The sequence below is a fragment of the Poecilia latipinna genome, unplaced genomic scaffold (genome assembly GCF_001443285.1).
Source record: "Poecilia latipinna isolate Pla-1442-1.1 unplaced genomic scaffold, P_latipinna-1.0 Scaffold4343, whole genome shotgun sequence".
Lineage (NCBI taxonomy): Eukaryota > Metazoa > Chordata > Actinopteri > Cyprinodontiformes > Poeciliidae > Poecilia > Poecilia latipinna.
The window spans coordinates 3,956-10,541 of NW_015116959.1; the positions used below are offsets into that span (position 1 = coordinate 3,956).

General features: G+C 36.7%; 1 pseudogene; it reads right to left on the minus strand.

Annotated features, from left to right (window-relative positions):
- Window positions 1-3,732: 3,732 nt before the first annotated feature.
- LOC106942522 (trace amine-associated receptor 13c-like) lies at window positions 3,733-5,059 on the minus strand (annotated as a pseudogene).
- Between the last annotated feature and the right edge of the window lie 1,527 nt (window positions 5,060-6,586).

The window sequence follows — 6,586 nt, forward strand, 5'->3', positions numbered from 1 at the left end:
CATTTTGTTAAGAAAATAAATTTGAAATAAGCTAGTTTTAAAACTTAGCATGTCTTGATTCAAATACCTTAATTGTGGTTTTGAAATTAGTAATGTATTCTGACTTTTTGACCTTTAATTTACCTGTAGTTCCAGCAGATGGTTTGCTAGGATCTTTTGAACTGCCTTTTGTCTGTGGGAAAACAATACAGTAGAAGTTCTAGCTTTTCACACTCATCTGTGAAAAGCCGTAAACATGGCAGGAGTTACTGGCTTCAGATAGATGGTCAGAGATAGCTCCTGGTTGGATGAGCAAAGATACGCCTGATTTGAATAATTAAAGATAAGAATACGCCTTTTACTATAAAACTTTCTACACAGAAGTAACACATTAGATTTTGCTCTTGCAACTTCTCCAAAGACGTCTTTGCTTTTTGTTTGTCGTTTCCTGTCTTTTTCTCTCTCAGGTAAATTCATGTGTTGTTTGTGCTCTGAGGTTTCTGATGTTTTGTGATGTGTTTGTCTGGTGATAGTATGAAGCTGTCTTGAATAAATGCTGATTATTGTGACGCTGTTATCTCTGCGTGATCTCAGTCTTTGCGCACAGCATTTTTCTGAACCCGGGCATAAGAGAGGATTTAACGAGTCAAAAGGTTTTTAAAGTTCAAGAATTTTTCCTCTCTTAATAATTTCTAGAATGTGTAATATTACCTTGACCTCTATAACCTATGTCCTAATTTATTACTTGAGAAGAATTATCAGAAAAAACTGTAGCAAGTTTTACATTCAATGAATAAAAATTAAATTTTTATTAAGTATGGAAAGCAAATGTAAGAAGGTATTTTTATAGTGATTGTTGTGTTTATGATATTCTATTTGGAAGCTTGTTTTTTCACCAGGTTCCAGTTTTGTCTTAGACTAACTGTGGTTGACAGCAGATTTGGTGTAAATTATATACATGACTGCTTCATAAGTTTTAGGTAAATCAGTGACATGTTTGTAAGCTGTTGGTTCAGTGGCTAATTAAGACACACATCACTTTATTTTATGTCTGGAATTTACAAAGTGCAGGTAGTTTTATAATAGAGACATTTCACTGCAGATATTTAGACAAACCACATTCATAAGATGATTAAAAAAAACATCCAAAGATAGCTTCAGTTTGAAATAATACACACAGGCATGTTCTGAAATTCACTTTTTTTTATTGCACTTGGTCTCGACCATTTTTTGATGGTCTCGGTTTCGGGCGCTGAGGACTCTGCATTTTATTTCAAGACCAGTCGAGACCGCAACTGTGAAAATATTACTAAGCGTAATGCTCTGCATACACTGCAGTACCTATCATTATTTTATTTAATTATGTACATTGATATTTTTTAATTAACAAATAAATAAAACAAGAACGAAAGAGCACACAGAGCATGCACATTGCTCTTTGATTGTTTTGTTCAAAGTGGCAGCTGCATTGTGTGCCATGGTGTCAGACTATCTGGCTTCATGTAGCGGGAGAGAGGGTGAAAACAGTCACGGTGAGCGTCTTGTGGTTTGGTTACTTCTTGCTTGTTGCTCCTTGGTCAGTGTTCATAGTTGAGCGTTATTTGCCGTCAGGGCATTGCCTCAATTGCTATGTTTAATGGTACAGAGAGTGGTGGTTTCTGACATGAGCAACATGGACAAACAGCAGGGCATTATCTTTTTAGGCATGGCACCAGACCACCACGGATCATAGCACAGAGATGGAAGCAAAGCAGAACAAAAAGTTTGTTCTGCTTCTAATATTGGTTAAATTCATTAAGTATTTAATATCTAGGTGTTTCTATGGGACTATGGATATTTCAGATCAGTTTGAGAAATAATTTTGATCATATTTCCCATTTTATTGTATCATTTAGTGTGGGGCGCTGGTCTTGGTCTTGACTCGGTCTCGACGTCCCTCGGTCTTGGTCTTGACTTGGTCTCGGACCCTAAAAGTCTTGGTCTTGTGTTAGAGAAACAACTTAATGTTCTCAGAGTTTGTTACAGTGATGAAGAAGGTGTGCAGGAATGGCGTTAATTTCAACAAAAAAAGAAAAAAAATGTCTATTCAAAGCCCTAAATATATCCTAAAAGTCACCAAACTTTGCACATACATCAGTGGTTCATGAAGTAAGCCATAGAGTAATAAGAGCATCCACCCAAAACTATCAGTAGACACAAAACTACTGCTCACAACTTTAAAATAATGTCGCAGAAGTCGCCTGCAGTTTGTTCCCCCTTATAGACTTTGTGAATTAATTTAATAAAAATATGTGACTCTGATGAAAAACAACAAATTGAAGTTTCTCATTAACATTCACTTAACAAAACCTTGATGTTTTAATGTGTGTTAGTTAAATGATGTAGCTTAAGATGACTTTAAAAGTTAATATCTACCTCAAAGTCAAAACACAGATACAAAATAATAAATGTATAATCAGATGTATGATAGAGCTGTGAACAGTTTAAAAATAAATTTTTTGAATATTTAAAATAATATTAAAGCAGATGAAAGATCAAAGATAGTATTTCATACAGAGTTAATTTATTTTTGTTCTCAACTCCCCTAAGCAACATCTACCTTTTTGTTTATTCATTTATAAATACAAAGCAGTTCATTTAACTCTGGTGCCATCCTAATATTCTGTTTACTCCCCTTGTCCTATGTGCTAAAAATGACCCGCCCTAACAAAAGCCCCACAATAAAGCAAATTAATTGAATTTTAAATCCAACATCTATTTGGCATGATGAAACAGTCTGTTATTTATCAGTTCAACTCAATTTAATTAATCTTTTTATCGTGTATTTTTATTATACAATACAAAAAGACGATCTTATTTTCTTTTTAACACAAACCATGCGTTGTAGCAGTTTTCTTTCACATAGTAAATGCTTACTATTGCAATTATATAAATGTGAAGTCACTACTTCTGAATTGGATATACTGAAAGGGAACAAAAAGTCGAAAAATTTGAACTTTTTAGTCAACGGTTCATTCCTTTATATGTTTTTTAGGAAGTGAATTATAAAAATACCTCTCATAACACAACAAAACAAAATGTAGCTTCATTTTGTGAACAACTTAACACCAGCTGTTGTGTTGTGTCTCATAATTATATGAGATGTTCTACACAAGCTGAAGAACATCTTCTGCTCAACATAAGGTATTGAACTTATAACTTGAAGATGTTCTTCACCGTATGAAGACGCTCCTACGTTTAACATCGTCAGCACAAGAATTTGTTCAACACCTTATGCTGGAGATCCCATGTAGGGCAGTATGTGCAAACGTAGGTCCTGTTGAACAGTGAAACGTCTACTCATGGCTTCAGCAAGGAGCCAACTAGTGGCACTCAGATTCAGCATATCTTCATATCCTCTATGTCCAATTTGTTTTTATTATGTCTGAGATTATTTTCTGTTGTGTTTGGGAACTTGTGTGATGTGGGAGGTTAGCTGCAGATTGAGAGGCCAGGTGCAGGTCAGATGCAAGTTCAAGTCAAACATCAATCCAGTTTCTTTGATATGTGTGGTGTGTGTATGTCTTAGAGAGACTTTGTGTATGGCCTTTGAAATGTTTTTTTCTGGTGCTTAAATGCTTTTATAATGCACGGGTCAAAAATGACCCATAAGACAATCCTTGTACCCCAGAGGTGCACAGCCCTCAAGGAAATATAAACAAAAACAAAGTACTACTTTTTCTAATGATGGGGTCAAATTAGGAAAAATTATTAAATTTCAAGCTAGAAAAAGATTGTTTAGGGTATTTTTTTCTACAGGTAAACAGGTCAGTTTTGACTCGCAAGACAATAAAAGGGTTAACTTTGCAGACGACTAATAATAAACATTCAATAATGAATCTTTCTTGTTCAGATGTCAGTCAGTCAGCAGTGTGTTCACAGCAGCTTGGCCTCACGTGAGCCAGGCTGCAGTATCTGTAAAGTAACAATGATTTTAACAGCTTTTCTGAACCAGGGGTAGAACAGGGCGTAGATCAGAGGGTTCAGACAAGAGTTGGAATAGAAGAGGTAGAAAAAGAACGATGCATATGAAGTACTGGTTAGATTAACATCAATTAACGAGTAACAGTAATATGGACAGTAACACATTAGATATACAACAACTAGAACCCCAAGAGTCCTGGCTGCTTTTAACTCTGATTACTTTGTTCCTGGTTTCACTGAATGAAACGTGGCGACTGTAATGTGAGAGCGCATGGCACGAGCCTGAGACACAGCCTCCACAAATTCTCTCATATACAGAACTATGATGGTTGTTACTGGAAGTATGAAATTAAGAATTAGATCAAATGTTCCTGCAGCATAACTTATGTAATGTATACATTCTCCAACGCAGGTATTTATCCTTCCAGGCTGAATCAGTTCATCCTTTGCATAGAAAAAGCTGCAGGAAGAAGCACAGAACCAACACAGACAAACACAGTATCTGACTCTCGTCAACGAAATTCTGGTGGGATAATGCAGAGGGTAACAAATGGCTACATATCGGTCGACTGATATCAAAGCTATGTTCCAAATTGAAGCATAGAAAATGGTACAGATGAAAAAACTAAACAAAACACACATGGCATCTCCAAGAAACCAGCAGAATGTAAATCTGTAGATTTCAAAAGGCATCAGCAGGAGACCAACAAAAAAGTCTGAAACACCCAGAGAGAGGAGGAGGATGTTTGTAGGAGTGTGGAGCTGCCTGGAGGGAGACAAAATAGTAATTATACATTCAATTATCATATAAATATGGCTTAGCATTTCTAAAATTTAAACTGTAGGTCGATGTTTGCCTGAAGTGTGAGACTGAGATGATGATGAGGAGGTTGAGCACTACAGTGATCAGTGAGATGAAGAGCAGCACAGAGTTCAGCAGAACGGCTTCAGCCCAGTGGAGTGTGGGCTTCCTGCAGGAGCTGTTGAGGAGATGTGGGAAACAGAGATCAGTTCTGTCTGGGATCTCCATCCTCAGACGGCTGCAGCTCTCTGGTCTGATCCTGTCCTGCAGCAGATGTTTGTTTCTGTCCTCCCTCCTCTCTGGTGCTTTAGTCTCTGGGGAGTTTCTACTTTCTCCTCCTCCACTTTGCAGATGCATTTCATGTATATGATTGGTTTGCCTTTTTTGTTTCCCCCATAAGAAAAAGAAAAAATCCTGACAAAAGTTAATCAAACATTCATTATTTTCACACATCTCCTGTTTTCTGTGATTGCCATCAGAAAGTCATTCACAGATTGTTGTTTAAGCTGTTAAACTCACCATCGTACCCTGTGTTGTTTCAAAATGCTGAAAATATCAAACTTAAGTGAAGAGAAATTTATGTCACAGTTTGGAGGCTTGAGATTGATCTCTGTCTCTTTAAGAAGCTCCATCACAGCAACGCCTTTCCATTATGCTGTTTACCACCGTTCTTAGCTTCGTTAAAAAGAGTTTCTGGCCGTAGTTCATTTTATGGAGTTATTTACATTAATCTCACTTAATTATTTAGGTTTAGTGAAGACAGCTTACTTTTTTGTGTTCAATTAACTTAGGCGTTACAAATCTAACTAACTTAAAGTAGCTTAAAGGAACTTTTTATTTTAACTTGAAACAATTGAGTTCAATGTTGAGTTAAATTGACCAACTCAATTTACTAACTTATTTCATTAAATGTGTTCAGCATGACAAATTGAAGTCAGTCTTACTTAAATCATTTATTTTTGTCTAATAAATAATTCAAATGTCTTTGACTAAATTCTACAGAAAGTCAACTCAAACTTTTAAGTTGTTTCAAACTAAAAAACTCAAATGATCCAAAATGACATTGTCACTCACATCGTACTTCAAATACAACTTGAATTTAAATAATTTTAAGTGTATGTTTTTACATGTTATTTTAGCTTTTCAAAGATATTGTACGCTGAAAAAAGAAAATAGTTTATCCAACTTAATTCATTAAATTAAGTTGGAAAGACAGTCACCGGACTGGAATCGAACCTGCTACGGCCGTGTCGAGGACTGTCTGCAGGCTAGGTACTGTGTCTGTCCGTCTGTCTGCCTGTCAGGTGCTGCTGCAGACAGACCTCCTGTCTTTTGCTATTCTTCAGTGCTGCAGGCCCAGAACCATTGTCACCGCTCTAACAATGGCAAGCTCGCCAACATACACCCACACACACCCATGCAGCAACACACAAACAATCCAAAAGGTCAAACAAACACAGGTTAGTATTTCTGCAACTAGGTCTGTCTATTTTTCTTTTTCTTTTTGAAAGATTTTTTGGCACTACTGGCCTGTAATTGAAAGTAAGCTAACAGGAAGAGAGAAAGTGGGAAAGACATGCAATGAACAAACTGAGGACGTTCCTCGAAGTCGGGACGGATGTGTCAATGTCTGTAGCCACCGTATACAGAGCACCACACGACGCCCCATGTCTGCTTACTTTGATACTGGATGTAGTCCTGACTTAAAGAAGTCAATTGTGCAAGTAGGACTCCATTTTGAGACATTATTTCTGAAGAGCAGAACTGCTTTGACACATAAAGTCAGCCAGATTCTCTATGTGGTTTGTCTTAAATGCCAACAATAGAAGGACACCCTTAAGG